This window comes from Stegostoma tigrinum, chromosome 41, assembly GCF_030684315.1.
Source record: "Stegostoma tigrinum isolate sSteTig4 chromosome 41, sSteTig4.hap1, whole genome shotgun sequence".
NCBI classification, from domain to species: Eukaryota; Metazoa; Chordata; class Chondrichthyes; order Orectolobiformes; family Stegostomatidae; genus Stegostoma; species Stegostoma tigrinum.
In genome coordinates, this window is record NC_081394.1 from 4,762,841 (window position 1) to 4,778,271 (window position 15,431).

A 15,431-nucleotide genomic window follows, 5' to 3' on the forward strand; every position below is an offset into this window, starting at 1 on the left:
CAGAGGTCAATCACCGAATCCCTACAGTGTGGAAGCAGGCCACTCAGCCCATCGAGTCCACCCTAGCCCTGTAACCCAGCATTAACCCCAAGGCTAACCCACCTCGCTTGCACATCACCTGGCACGAGGTCTACTTTCCCAAGGCCAGTTCAAATAAACCCACACATCTTTGGCAGGGAAAGGAAAGTGGGGCGCACAGATAGGCGATCCCAGGCAGAGAGGACCAACACAGTTAACCGAGGCCAGACTCGAACCCAGGGTCCCGCAGAGCACTGTGCAGCCCAGAAAATCCTCATTCTTGGAGCAACGAGTGTTTATTTTCATTTTCACAAACACAAAGAAATCAGGATTTGAAAAGCGCTTGGTGTTCCTTGGGCCAGCTGCTCATTAAATGAGACTTCCCCTTTCAAAGGGGTTCCAGACGATTGTCCCCATCACAGCCCCTCACCGAGACCATAGGGGATGACCATGACTCAGAGAATCCAGGAAAGTCCCAGGCTCCATTTCGGACCTGCATTTGAAAGGAAAAATGGCAGAAATAGAGGCAGACAGGAGGATCCAAATGGGCTCAGAAAGGGAGACGTCAGCTAGACCTTCTTTTGCTATTCTGCAGACTTGCTTCCAGGCTTACAAAGACTGTGCATTTCTATAGCGCCCACCCCACAAGCAGAACATCTCAAACCTCTGTGCAGCCAATGAGCTGCTTCCTTTTACAATAGGTGCGAGGCACAAGAAAGATCTCATAATTGACTCTGCCACAGTGATGCAGAGGATCATGTCACACACTGGCATTGTTTCAGGGATACATTTCAGGCCCAGGACATGGGAAAGAATTCCTGACTTTTCGTCTTCCCAGCAAAAGCCCCATGATTTGTTTCATCCAGCTAAGAGGGCAAATATCGACACCGTTATGCTCCCTCAGCACTGACCCTCCGACAGTGTGGCGCTCCCTCAGCACTGACCCTCCGACAGTGCCCACTCCCTCAGCACTGACCCTCCGACAATGCGGTGCTCCCTCAGCACTGACCCTCTGACAGTGCGGCGCTCCCTCAGCACCGACCCTCTGACAGTGCCCACTCCCTCAGCACTGACCCTCCGACAGTGCCCACTCCCTCAGCACTGGCCCTCCGACAGTGCCCACTCCCTCAGCACTGGCCCTCCGACAGTGCCCGCTCCCTCAGCACTGACCCTCCGACAGTGCAGCGCTCCCTCAGCACTGACCGTCCGACAGTGCCCGCTCCCTCAGCACTGACCCTCCGACAGTGCCCGCTCCCTCAGCACTGACCCTCCGACAGTGAAAGTGTACCTTGAGCCAATATATATTTCGTCAGCGTGTCTTCATATTCATTAGGGTGACCCTCACTGTTTCCTGAGGATAAACATACTTCGTAATCAATTCATGAGAAATTGAACTGGACCCACCACATAAACTGACTTCACAATCAGGTCAGAGGCTGGGAATCCTGCAGCGAGTAATTCCCCTCCCGGCTCCCCCCAAAGCCTGTCCCACCATCCCCAAGGCATAAGTCAGGAGGGGGATGGAATACTCCCCACTTGCCCCTGGATGGGGGCAGCTCCAACAACACTCAAGAAGCTCGACACCATCCAGGACAGAGCAGCCCCCGCTCGATTGGCCCCACATCCACAAACATCCCACTCCCTCCCCCCACCGACGCTCAGTCGCAGCAGTGTGTACCATCTACAAGACGCGTTGCAGAAATTCACCAAAGATCCTCAGGCAGCATCTTCCAAACCCACGACCCACTTCCATCCAGAACGACAAGGGGCAGCAGATACATGGGAACACCAGCCCCCTGCAAGTTCCCCTCCACTCCCCATCCTGACTTGGGAATATATCGCCGTTCCTTCAGTGTCGCTGGGTCAGAATCCTGGAATTCCCTCCCTAAGGGGACATTGTGGGTCAACCCACAGCACATGGGGACCGCAGCGGCTCAAGAAGCCAGCTCACCCCCACCTCCTCAGGGCGAGGCAACTAGGAATCGGGGGCAAGAAATACTGGGTTGAACCAGCCATTCCCAATGCCCATGAAAGCGCCAAAAGAGTTCGTGTGGGTTAATGGTTGAAACCACAGTAACTCGGAGCTCCAAATGTGAGAGACAAACAGTTACTATTGAGTGAACAAGGCATACAATGAGAACCTATTCCCCAACCAAAGCCTCACGCACACATTACAGATCCATCGTCACGCTCTCGCGTTCAGCGTACAGCCATATTGGCAATGAGGTCGGCAAAATGTTGCTCGTTTCAAGGGTTTGTGAGTGATCTCGGAGATATGGCAGGGGAATTGAGTATAAGATCTGTGGAGTTATGCTGCAGCTCTATAAAACTCTGGTTAGATCACACTTGGAATATTGTGTTCAGTTCTGGTCACCTCATTGTCGGAAAGATATGGAAGCTTTAGAGAGGGTGCAGAGGAGATTTACCAGGATGCTGCTTGGCCTGGAGGGCAGGTCTTATGAGGAAAGTTTGAGGAGCTTGGGCTTTTCTCATTGGGGTGAAGAAGGATGAGAGGTGACTTGACAAAGGTTTACAAGGTGATGAGAGGCATAGATCGAGTGCATAGCTGGAGACTTTTTCCCGGGGTGGAAATGACTGTTATGAGGGGGCATAATTTTAAGGTGATTGGAGGAAGGTATAGGGGAGACGTCAGAGGTAGGATCTTTACACAGAGGGTGGTGGGTGTGTGGAATGTGCTGCCGGCTGTGGTAATGGAATCAGATACTTTAGAGACCTTTAAGCGACTCTTGGATAGGCACATGGAGGATAGTAAAATGTAGGGTATGCAGTGTAGATTGATCTTAGTAGGATGATAGGTCAGCACAATATCGTGGGCTGAAGGGCCTGTACTGTGCTGTACTGTTCTATGTTCTATGTTCTATGTTCTATGTTCTATGTTCTACGTTCTATGTTCTATGTTCTATGTTCTAAATTCTACGTTCTACGTTCTATGTTCTATGTTCTATGTACTGTGTTCTATGTTCTATTCTGGCACTGGCAGCTGGGATTTTACATTACTCACATACTCCCTGTCAAATTCCAGAGAAAGAAAGTTCTTAGGGCAGCCTGGCCTCGTGCCTAGCCTCTGGGGATAGGCCCATCCCCTTCCCACCACAGTGATAAGATGTTCAAACCCTCCCACCTTCCCATGACTGAATCTTGAGCACTCACGATCCACCGATCACTCACTGATTCCACTGGCTTCCAGGCAGGAAATAAGCTCAGGGGTCAAATTATCCTCCTACTGTTCGACTCCTGCTATTGGCTATCTCACTATCTCTGTAACCCCCTCCAGCCCCTACACTCCCTCCCTATCTCTATAACCTCCTCCAGCCCCTACACCCCCTCCCTATCTCTGTAACCCCCTCCAGCCCCTACACCCCCTCCATATCTCTGTAAACCCCTCCAGCCCCTACACCCCCTCCCTATCTCTGTAACCCCCTACGGCCCCTACACCCCCTCCCCATCTCTGTAACCCCCTCCAGCCCCTACACTCCCTCACAATCTCTGTAACCTCCTCCAGCTCCTACACCCCCTCCCTATCTCTGTGACCTCCTCCAGCCCCTACACCCCCTCCCTATCTCAGTAACTCCCTCCAGCCTCTACACCCTTTCCCTATCTCTGTAACCCCTCTCCAGCCCCTACACCCCCTCCCTATCTCTGTAACCCCCTACGGCCCCTACACCCCCTCCCTACCTCTGTAACTCCCTCCAAACCCTACACCCCCTCCCCATCTCTGTGACCCCCTCCAGCTCCTACACCCCCTCCCCATCTCTGTAACCCCCTCCAGCCCCTACACTCCCTCACAATCTCTGTAACCTCCTCCAGCTCCTACACCCCCTCCCTATCTCTGTGACCTCCTCCAGCCCCTACACCCCCTCCCTATCTCAGTAACTCCCTCCAGCCTCTACACCCTTTCCCTATCTCTGTAACCCCTCTCCAGCCCCTACACCCCCTCCCTATCTCTGTAACCCCCTTCAGCCCCTACACCCCCTCCCTATCCCTGTAACCCTTCTCCAGCCCCTACACCCCCTCCCTATCTCTGTAACCCCCTCCAGCCCCTAATCCCCCTTCCTATCCCTGTAACACCCTCCAGCCCATCCTAAACATTTGTCTCTCCCTCTCTCTCTCACACACGCATGTCTTCTTCCAGGAGTTCATTTGAAATGAAGATCAGCTTTGGGCAATCCATCCGAATATTGCTTCTGACTTTTCCTGACTTGGCTCGCCTGGAACAGCCTGGGATTTTACACTCAGCGAGGACTGGGAATGACTGAGGTTTCTATGTTGGCTTTTCTCATCTTCCTGGAGGATGCCATTTTGGATCACATGCGTCATTTCATTTTCCAGGCACCACCAGGTTCATGGCTGGGATCTAAATCTCCAATTTGATTGACTGGATAACTATTAGAACAAGGAACAGGCCACTCGGCCCACTAAGACTGTGCTAACACATCATTGTCTTTCTGAACTGAAAACCTTTTTAGCGTCCACAGCGCCTGTACCTCTCTATTCCTTGCCTGTTCATATGTCATCTCTTAAACTTTGTGCGGAGCTGGATGAACACAGCAGGCCAAGCAGCATCAGAGGAGCAGGAAAGCTGACGTTTCCAGTCTGGAGCCTTCTTCATTCTTCGGAAGCCAGGCCCGAAACGTCAGCTTTCCTGCTCCTCTGATGACGCTTGGCCTGCCACGTTCATCCAGCTCTGCACCTTGTTATCTCAGATTCTCCAACATCGGCAGTTCCTACCATCTCTTAAACCTTCCACCTCTACCATGTCCTCTGGTCGCATGTTCCGGGCACCCACGAGCCTCTGTGTAAAAATCTGCCTCTCACATCTCCTTTGAACCTACCTTAGACCCTGGTAACTGACATCTCTGTCCTGAATCAAAGACTCTGACTATCCATCCCTCTTGATCAGATTGTACGCCCCACTCCAACCCCATCCTTCAAAGTTTAAGTGGAAACATAAAGGGTTTGTTCAACCACTTCAAACAGCTAATATCGCGCCCCCAACACCCTCCACCACCCTCCCCCCCTCCCCCGGTACCAGACAACATCCTGGTAAATCGTTCCTGCCTCCTTACCAAAGCCTCCACCTACTTCTGATAATCTGGCAATATTCCAAATGTGGTCTCACTCAAATTCAACACAGCCTGCCTACAACATGGCTCGGCAATTTTCATACCCAAACACCCTGTCCGGTGAAGACAAGGCTGCCAAATCCCCTTGAGCCCCTTATCAACTTGAGATTGGACTTTGTACTGTGGACCTGCTCGCTCTGTCGATGCTGCCCACCGTATTACTGTCCATTTCTCTCCTGCATTGCATCTTCCAAAATGCATCGTCTGGCCTTTGCCCAGACTAAACTCCGTCTGCTATTCCTCCACCTGACGTCTCCAGCCCGTCGAAATCCTGCCGTCCCCTCTGCCCAATCACCCTCACAGCTTCCCCAACCTTTGTGCCATCCACAGACGCATTAATTGTGTCACCTACATTCTGCTCCAAACCATCGATATAAATATTACAAACAACCAGAGGCCCCAGCACTGATCCCTGCCGAGCACCACTGGTCGCACATCTCCAGCCAGAAAAATGCTCTCCCGCTGCCTCAATCTGTCTTCCAACACCAGACCTGTTCTGCATCCAACTTCGCAGCTCATTCCAGATTACATGGGATTCCATCACATCCTCTGGCAGCTCATTCCATACATGCACCACCGTCTGCCTGAACAGGCTACTCCTTAAGTCCCTATCCACGCCCCTCACTATTTTATAAACGACTATAAGGTAATCCTTCAGCCTCCAATGCTCCAGGGAAAATAGCATCAGCCTATTTAGCCTTTCCCTGTAGCTCAAACCCTTCAACATCCTTAAATCTTAGCTGAACCCTTTCAAATTTAACAACATCCTTCCAATAGCAGGGAGACCAGAATTGAAGATAATAAAATGTGAGGCTGGATGAACACAGCAGGCCCAGCAGCATCTCAGGAACACAGAAGCTGACGTTTCGGGCCTAGACCCTTCATTAGAGAGGGGGATGGGGTGAGGATTCTGGAATAAATAGGGAGAGAGGGGGAGGCGGACCGAAGATGGAGAAGAGAAGATAGGTGGAGAGGAGAGTATAGGTGGGAAGGTAGGGAGGGGATAGGTCAGTCCAGGGAAGATGGACAGGTCAAGGAGGTGGGATGAGGTTAGTAGGTAGGAGATGGAGGTGCGGCTTGGGGTGGGAGGAAGGGATGGGTGAGAGGAAGAACAGGTTAGGGAGGCAGAAACAGGTTGGACTGGCTTTGGGATGCAGTGGGTGGAGGGGATGAGCTGGGCTGGTTTTGGGATGCAGTGGGGGGAGGGGACCAACTGGGCTGGTTTTGGGATGCGGTGGGGGAAGGGGAGATTTTGAAGCTGGTGAAGTTCACATTGATGCCATTGGGCTGCAGGGTTCCCAAGCGGAATATGAGTTGCTGTTCCTGCAACCTTCGGATGGCATCATTGTGGCACTGCAGGAGGCCCATGATGGACATGTCATCTAAAGAATGGGAGGGGGAGTGGAAATGGTTTGCGACTGGAGGTTCAGTTGTTTATTGCGAACCGAGCGGAGGTGTACTGCAAAGCGGTCCCCAAGCCTCCGCTTGGTTTCCCCAATGTAGAGGATGCCACACCGGGTACAGTGGATGCAGTATACCACATTGGCAGATGTGCAGGTGAACCTCTGCTTAATATGGAATGTCATCTTGGGGCCTGGGATGGGGGTGACCAGAATTGAAGACCATTTCTGAAGAAGGGTCTAGGCCCGACAGGTCAGCTTTCCTGCTCCTCTGATGCTGCTTGGCCTGCTGTGTTCATCCAGCTCTGCACCTTTGCAGACCAGAATTGAAGGCAGTTTTCCAAAAGTGACCTAACCAATGTCCTGTGCAGATGCAACATGACCCTCCCAACTCCTTTACTCAAGGCACTGACCAATAACGGCAAGCGTACCTAACACCACCTTGATTGTTAATATTTTGGGTCTGGGGACGCTTCCTCAGAGCTCCTGGTAGCTGGGAAAATCAGACACAGCAAGAACTGCCAATGATGGAGTCAGAGATAACAAGGTGTGGACCTGGAGGAACACAGCAGGCCAAGCAGCATCAGAGGAGCAGGAAAGCTGACGTTTTGGGGTGAGGGCCCTTCTTTGGGAGATTACACACTTACAAAAGCTCCACGCTGTGCTATACCTGTAGCTGGGAAAATGTTGGTTTAAACAGGGAAGTAGATGGGGTACAGAGTAAATGATGGGATAAGGGATGGAGCTTGAAGAGAGACAAGGGCAGTTAGACAGACAAAGGAGTTGATGGTGATCTGGCTGGGAGAGTGAATAGTTGTTAGTGACTAAGAACCAGAAACATGTAACGACAGATTACTAACATTTTCCCAGCTACCATCAGTTCTGAGGAAGGGTCAGTGGACACGAAACATGACCTCTGATTTTTTTATCCTTCACAGATGCTGCCAGACCTGCTGAGCTTTTCTAGCAACTTCTGTTTCTGTTCCTGATTTCCAGCATCTGCAGTTCTTTCGGTTTTTATCCACATTTTTGTATTAACATGCCCTGGAATATCAACGTCTCCCCACTGAGACTCACCATCAACATGTCCTGCTCTGTGAATGCCAGTGTAAAATATTTACTAAGAATTTCCCCAATTTCCTGGACATCCATGTATAATTTCCCTCCTTTGTTTCTGAGCAGACCCACCCTTTCCTCAGCGACCTCTCACTCAACAGATACGGAGAAAATGCTTCGAGATTTTATCCAACTCCTGTTTTTCAAGGAAATTTCATGGATTCTCTGAGCTCTCCCAACTCTGTATTTCAGCTGATTCCAGCTTTCTCCGTATTCTTTGATAGTTCTGTCTTCCTAAACCTGACGTATGCCTCCTTTTTTTCTCATTTCAAAGTCCTTGGCTACAGTTATCCTTGCGCTAAAGCGGCAATGCAATTGCTGTGCCAATAAATGAGCTGGGGAATTTATCATTCCTAGAAGAGTCAGATCCAGAAATCCCTCAGCAATGTTCCAATGCAAAACAGCATGGGGTTAGAAATGCTTTCAACGATAGATACGGTGTAGAGGCAGCTTTACTGTGTATCTAACCCCGTGCTGTCTCTGTCCTCGGAGTGTTTGATGGGGAACTGTGTAGAGGGAGCTTCACCCTGTATCTAACCCCGTAATGTCCCTGTGCTGGTAGTGTGTGATGAGGGACAGTGTAGAGGTAGCTTCACCCTGTAGCTAATCCCATAATGTCCCTGTGCTGGTAGTGTGTGATGAGGGACAGTGTAGAGGTAGCTTCACCCTGTATCTAACCCCATAATGCTCCTGTGCTGGGAGTGTTTGAGGGGGGACAGTGTAGAGGAAGTTTTACTCTCTATCTAACCCCGTGCTGTCCCTGTCCCTGGGAGTGTTTGATGGGAGGACAGTGTAGAGTGAGCTTTACTTTCTGCTTAAGAGTCGAAAATACTTTACGTGGAGCTTTACAATGCGTTTAAATGTTTGCACCCGATGTCTGCGCCAGTGAAAATTTCCAGGCTTTATTTGTTGGCTAAGCTAACATGGTCTGTTTAGGGAAACGGTTATGCGGCCTATCGAAGCAGAGATCTGAATCTCAGCGTGCGACCTGATTGTTCAGGGCCAACAGACGGACGAGTGTGCTATGAGCTGGAGAGTTTGTACTGTGGAGGATGAGAATCTCAACGCACCTTGTGGGATACTGTGGGACTTCTCCAGTAGGGAGCTGCGTCTGAGCACGGGGACTAAAAATTCTGTGCCCAGATCGCTTGGTCTGATCTGGGTTAATCAGTGGTTCACTGTGCCCAATTGTGTCTCAGTATCTGAGCCGCTCAGGGGAGCTCTGAATTGTGAATGTCTCGCGTAACCCCATGCCCGCCCATTACTGAAGTGGGGGTTGAACAGTTCCTCGAGTGGATTTTCGGGCCGTGCTGCTCGGGGACCGATCTCTCGGACCAGCAAGTTTGCAAAAGTGTATCCTGGCTCAGGATTCATAGAATGACAGATTGGCTCAACTTTACAGGGAACCTACGGGTAGGGACATTCCCAAATACAACGCAAATAAAAAATAAAAAAATCCCTGACCGAGAGACAAACAGTCGGTTCTGCCATGTGCCGCAGGAATTCCTCGCACACCCATAATAGGAGTCAGAATCTTACTTCGGCCTAATTGGCTCACTGCCCAGTTTCAGCTGAGCGAGACCTCAATGAAGAGAGAGTGAGGTCTCCTGGAGATTTTCATCTGCTAGTTCAGCACTGAGAGGCTTCCTGACATTCGCTAGGTTCGTGGGATTTTGCTGAACGTCTCCTTTCACCCCCTTGAAATTTCCTCCATGTGGCCCAAAGATGGGTTCACATTGATCGAGAGATGGTATGAACTGCAGATGCTGGAGAAGCTGAGATAACAAGGTGGAGAGCTGGATGAAAGCAGCAGGCCAGGCAGCATCAGAGGAGCAGGAAAGCTGACATTTCAGGTCTGGTCCAGACCTGATTTATCGAGATATATTTCGATGAAATTGCCTCTCGTTCTGCTAAACTGCAGAGTGTAGAAACCCAACCCATTTCACCTTTCCTCCTCAGATGATCCCTCCATCCTAGGACCATCCGGGGTGAACCTTCTCTGAAGTGCCTCCAATGAAATGATACCTTTTGTAAAATAGGGACCAAAGCTGCTCACAGTACTCCAGGTGTAGTCTCACCAGACCTTTGTACAGATGAAGTCAAGTGCCCTTCCTATTATGCTCCAAATCCCTCCAATTCCAGACAATTAATCACTCCACAGGACAGTCAGGAAGCGTGGCAAACAAAAAGGGCACAGCAGGATCCCACCTATAAGACCCAAATACATTTTCTTCTTTGCAGAAGTAGGCAGGGGTTTGAATATTGTCTGCAGATCTCCAGAAGAAAAAACCTCCCACGGACACACCCCAGCCTGACACACCAGTGAGCTCGTAACCCCACCGTTCCTCCACATAGTATCTCTGGGATGTGTCACTCACAGGGACACAGGTCAATGAAACATACAAAACATGGCAACTTGGGAGATAGGAGCTGGAGGAGGACATTCAGCCCTTCGAGCATGCTCCATCATTCATTATGATCATGGTTGATCATTCAATTCAGTCCTGACTTCCCCAATTCTCCGCAGGGACACTTTGAACGGTTTGGCCTGAAAAGCTGAATCAAACTCTGCCTTTGAGCCATTCGATATTTTGGCCGTAGCCGGCCCTCCCTCAGCATAGACCCTCCGACAGTGCCCACTCCCTCAGCACTGACCCTCCGACAGTGCCCACTCCCTCAGCACTGACCCTCCGACAGTGCCCATTCCCTTAGCACTGACCCTCCGACACTGCCCGCTCCCTCAGCACTGACCCTCCGACAGTGCCCACTCACTCAGCTCTGACCCTCCAACAGTGCAGTGCTCCCTCAGCACTGACCCTCAGACAGTGCCCGCTCCCTCAGCACTGACCCTTCAACAGTGCCCGCTCCCTCAGCACTGACCTTCCAACAGTGCCCGCTCCCTCAGCACTGACCCTCTGCCAGTGCCCACTCCCACAGCACTGACCCTCCGACAGTGCTGCGCTCTCTCAGCACTGACCCTCCAACAGTGCCCGCTCCCTCAGCACTGACCCTCTGACAGTGCGGAGTTCCCTCAGCACTGACCCTCCGACAGTGCTGCGCTCCGTCAGCACTGACCCTCCAACAGTGCCCACTCCCTCAGCACTGACCTTCCGACAGTGCCCGCTCCCTCAGCACTGACCCTCCAACAGTGTGGCACTCCCTCAGCACTGACCCTCCGACAGAGCGGCGTTCCCTCAGCACTGACCCTCCAACAGTGCCCACTCCCGCAGCACTGATTCTCTGACAGTGCCCACTCCCTCAGCACTGACCCTCCAACAGTGCCAGCTCCCTCAGCACTGACCCTCTGAGAGTGCCCACTCCCTCAGCACTGAACCTGCAACAGTGCCCGCTCCCTCAGCACTGACCCTCTGACAGTACCCATTCCCTCAGCACTGACTCTCCAACAGTGCCCACTCCCTCAGCACTGACACTCTGACAGTGCCCACTCCCTGAGCACTGAACCTCCGACAGTGCCCGCTCCCTCAGTTCTGACCCTCCAACAGTGCCCGCTCCCTCAGCACTGACCCTCCGACAGTGCGGTGCTCCCTCAGCACTGACCTTCCGACATGTAGAACTCCCTCAGCACTGACCCTCTGACAGTGCCCACTCCCTCAGCACTGACCCTCCGACAGTGCCCACTCCCTCAGCACTGACCCTCCGAAAGTGCCCGCTCCCTCAGTACTGACCCTCCAACAGTGCCCGCTCCCTCAGCTCTGACCCTCCAACAGTGCCCACTCCCTCAGCACTGACACTCTGACAGTGCCCACTCCCTCAGCACTGACCCTCCGACAGTGCTCGCACCCTCAGCACTGACCCTCTGACAGTGCCTCAGCACTGACCCTCTGAAAGTGACCGCTCCCTCAGCACTGACCCTCCGACAGTGCCCGCTCCCTCAGCACTGACCCTCCAACAGTGCCCACTCCGTCAGCACTGACCCTCCGACAGTGCCCATTCGCTCTGCACTGACCCTCTGACAGTGCCCGCTCCCTCAGCACTGATCCTCCGACAGTGCCCGTACCCTCAGCACTGACCCTCCGACAGTGCCCATTCGCTCTGTACTGACCCTCTGACAGTGCCCGCTCCCTCAGCACTGACCCTCCGACAGTGCCCGCACCCTCAGCACTGACCCTCTGACAGTGCCCACTCCCTCAGCACTGACCCTCCGACAGTGCCCACTCCCTCAGCACTGACCCTCCGACAGTGCGGCGCTCCCTCAGCACTGACCCTCCGACAGTGCCCGCTCCCTCAGCACTGACCCTCCGACAGTGCAGCGCTCCCTCAGCACTGACCTTCCGACAGTGCCCACTCCCTCAGCACTGACCCTCCGACTGTGCCCACTCCCTCAGCACTGACCCTCCGACAGTACGGCGCTCCTTCAGCACTGACCCTCCGACAGTGCGGCAATAACAGTGTGGAATTTTTACTTTGGACTTTGGTTCTTTTTCCCCATTTGCCGTGTTTGGCACGGCTGGCACTTATCGCAATCATTAATTGCCACTGAACTGCAGACCTGGCTGGACTCTTTCAGAGCTAAACACCTTCAGTTGTTGTGTGAAATGACTTAGGGGCCAGATTTGGAATCGGCCTCAACAAAGATTTCCTTCCCTAAAAGGCATTTATGAAACTCAACCAGCTTTCAATTCTCAATTTCTAAATTCAGGGCTTGTTCAACATGAAATGGCGCAGAAAATATTCACCAGGATTCACCAGTTGCTGGGAACGAAAGGAAGAACTATAGGGAGGGGCTGGATGGGCTGGGGCTATTTTCCCTGGAGCGTCGGAGGCTGAGGGTTGACATTGTAAAATCATGAAGGGCATTTAGAGGGAAACCAGTTATGGTCTTTATCTCCGAAGTAGGGGAGTCCAAAACTAGTGGGGCATAAGTTTGAGGTGAGAGAGGAAAGACTTAAAAGAGATCTAAGGAACAACATTTTCACACAGAGGGTGGTGTGTGTATGGAATGAGCTGCCAGAGGAAGTGGTGGGGGCTGGTACAATTACAGCATTTAAAAGTTGGGTACATGGATAGGAAGTGTTTGGAGGGATATGGGCCAAATGCTAACTAATTTAGTTTGGGAATGTGGTCAGCAAGGACGAGTTGGGCCGAAGGGTCTGTTCCCGGGCTGTACAGCTCAACAGTGTCAGCTGCTGGGATTGGTTTTGCTGGGTAGCATAGGCTAAGGGTCATATAGAACCAGCAGCATAGTTTTTGGGATCTCGGTGTAATAGAACTTGATGAGATGTATTATTATTCTGACCAAATGTCACAGGTTCCCACTTCCTGAGGCAGAAATTCTAAAATGGTGACTTGTAATTTCGGGGAGCGGCAGGGGAGTGGACTGGGAGGTTGTGGCGAGAGACGGTGTCTCTGTTCTTTCTCAGACAGAACTTTAAGGTCAGGAGAAAAGGGAACAGAGAGCGAGAGAAGTTAGATCGTTTCCGTGGGTGCGTGGGAGATAGGTCAACGAGAGCCAGCAGCACCAAGAGGGCCCCGTGCTGTCCCTGTCCCTGTCCCTGGGAGGGTTTGCTGGGGGACAGTGTAGAGAGAGCTTCACTCTGTATCTAACCCTATGCTGTCCCTGTCCCTGGGAGTGTTTGATGGGGGACAGTGTAGAGAGAGCTTCACTCTGTATCTAAACCCATCCTGTGCCTGTCCAAAGAGGACAGTGTAGAGGGAGCTTTACTCTGTCTCTAACCCTGTGCTGTCCCTGTCGAGGGAGTGTTTGATAGGGGGACAGTGTAGAGGGAGACTAACTTCTGCAGTAGGTTAACTTTTTTCTTTCAAAGTGTAGAGCAAGCTTTACGAAGAGTGTGAAAGAGTCACAGGGAGATTTACTCCATGCCTAACATGTGTGCTGGAGAGGTGGGTGATCTCAGGTGGTCTGGCGGAGTCTGTGTCAGAGAGAGATACACAGTATAATACTGGAGCTCAGTGACCCTTCCCAGAGATGTCCTGGACTCTGTGTGGGACCCATGTTTTCGCCCAGCATCCCTCCCCACAGACACAAACGCAGCCAGTGCACCCATAAAGCACCATTTCATGTTTACAACAGTAATTCGATGAGTGTAGGGGCTGGAGGGGGTTACAGAGATAGGGAGGGGTGTAGGGGCTGGAGGGGGTTACACAGATGGGGAGGGGGTGTAGGGGCTGGAGGGGGTTACAGAGATAGGGAGGGGGTGTTGGGGCTGGAGGGGGTTACAGAGATAGGGAGGGGGTGTAGGGGCTGGAGGGGGTTACAGAGATAGGCAGCGTTGTAGGGGCTGGAGGGGGTTACAGAGGTAGGGAGGGGTGTAGGGGCTGGAGGGGGTTACAGAGATAGGGAGGGTTGTAGGGGCTGGAGGGGGTTACAGAGATAGGGAGGGGGTGTTGGGGCTGGAGGGGGTTACAGAGATAGGGAGGGTTGTAGGGGCTGGAGGGGGTTACAGAGATAGGGAGGGGGTGTAGGGGCTGGAGGGGGTTACAGCGATAGGGAGGGGGTGTTGGGGCTGGAGGGGGTTACAGAGATAGGGAGGGGGTGTAGGGGCTGGAGGGGGTTACAGAGATAGGGAGGGGGTGCAGGGGCTGGAGGGGGTTACATAGATAGGGAGGGGGTGTAGGGGCTGGAGGGGGTTACAGAGATAGGGAGGGGGTGCAGGGGCTGGAGGGGGTTACAGAGATAGGGAGGGGGTGTAGGGGCTGGAGGGGCTTACAGAGGTAGGGAGAGGGAGTAGGGGCTGGAGGGGGTTACAGAGATAGGGAGGGGGTGTAGGGGATGGAGGGGGCTACAGAGATAGGGAGGGGTGTAGGAGCTGGAGGGGGTTACAGAAATAGGGAGGAAGTGTAGGGGCTACTGGGGGTGGGATTGCGGGACTACTTCCCACTGAGTTAAGGTGAATGATGTTGCAGTGTTGGAAAGGAGGAATGCTGGATTGGGAGGGGACGGAATGGTCACTTTCGTTTAGGACCGCAGTCTTCCGTCGATTCCCCGAGCCTGGTCCAACACGTGACTCCAGGCCCACAGCAATGAGATTGACTGTGAAGTGCCATCTGTGTTTTGGGGTGTGTCAGCAAACCTTGGCTCACACCCCCCTCCTCCCTGTACCCCCTCCCATCCCCCCAGGTCCCATCTCCTTGTCACGACCACTAACACCCTCACCCTGGCTCCTTGATCCATCCCACACGGTCTTGGTCTCTCTTCCATAGCCTCTCTACAGTTACCTCCACCCCGCTCCTGTTTCCCCTCTCTATTTTGCCCCCCCCCCACCCCTCTAACCCCTCTCCCCCACTGTTTTTATGGCGCTTGTCCCATTTCCCCCATTAATTGCTGCTCCTTCGTCCCTCGGGCATTTTAAACCCTTGCCCACGCCCGACCCTCTCAGTCACCCCTAACCTTAAGAGATCAGCAGGGTGGTAGATACCCAATCCCCCCCCCCCACCCCCTGCTGAGATCATCCACCCAGATCCAGCGTGACGTCAGCCCCTGGTGTCACCCCGTCCACCCCGCCCTCAGCTGTGACGACGATGGGGACGCACGTTGAGCAATGCAGACAGCACGCCTCTAAAACTGGCAAGAACAGTCAGACAGAGGCACAGAGCCAGCGTCACTTCCCCATTTGCAAAGGGAGCATGGCCACAGAGTATTTCCACTTTGCTGTGTTCGAAAGTCTGCCTCGGTGATCCGTTTCTCAGAAAGCTCTCACCAGAGGGATGCCTGACAGAGAGAGAGAGAGAGACTCACATGAAACAGGACTCCCTGACCAGGAGAGGGAAATAA

General features: G+C 52.7%; 1 long non-coding RNA gene across 2 annotated transcripts; it reads right to left on the bottom strand.

Moving 5' to 3' along the window:
- Nucleotides 1–331: 331 nt before the first annotated feature.
- LOC125448415 (uncharacterized) lies at nt 332–12,139 on the bottom strand. Of its 2 annotated transcripts, none has more exons than XR_009443113.1 (3): nt 12,032–12,139; nt 1,307–1,369; nt 332–511 (listed from the first exon to the last, which is right to left on the bottom strand). It is a non-coding gene; the product is annotated as an uncharacterized LOC125448415 (long non-coding RNA). The 2 variants fall into 2 exon arrangements; XR_009443112.1 differs by having other exon boundaries at nt 11,968–12,076.
- Nucleotides 12,140–15,431: the final 3,292 nt, after the last annotated feature.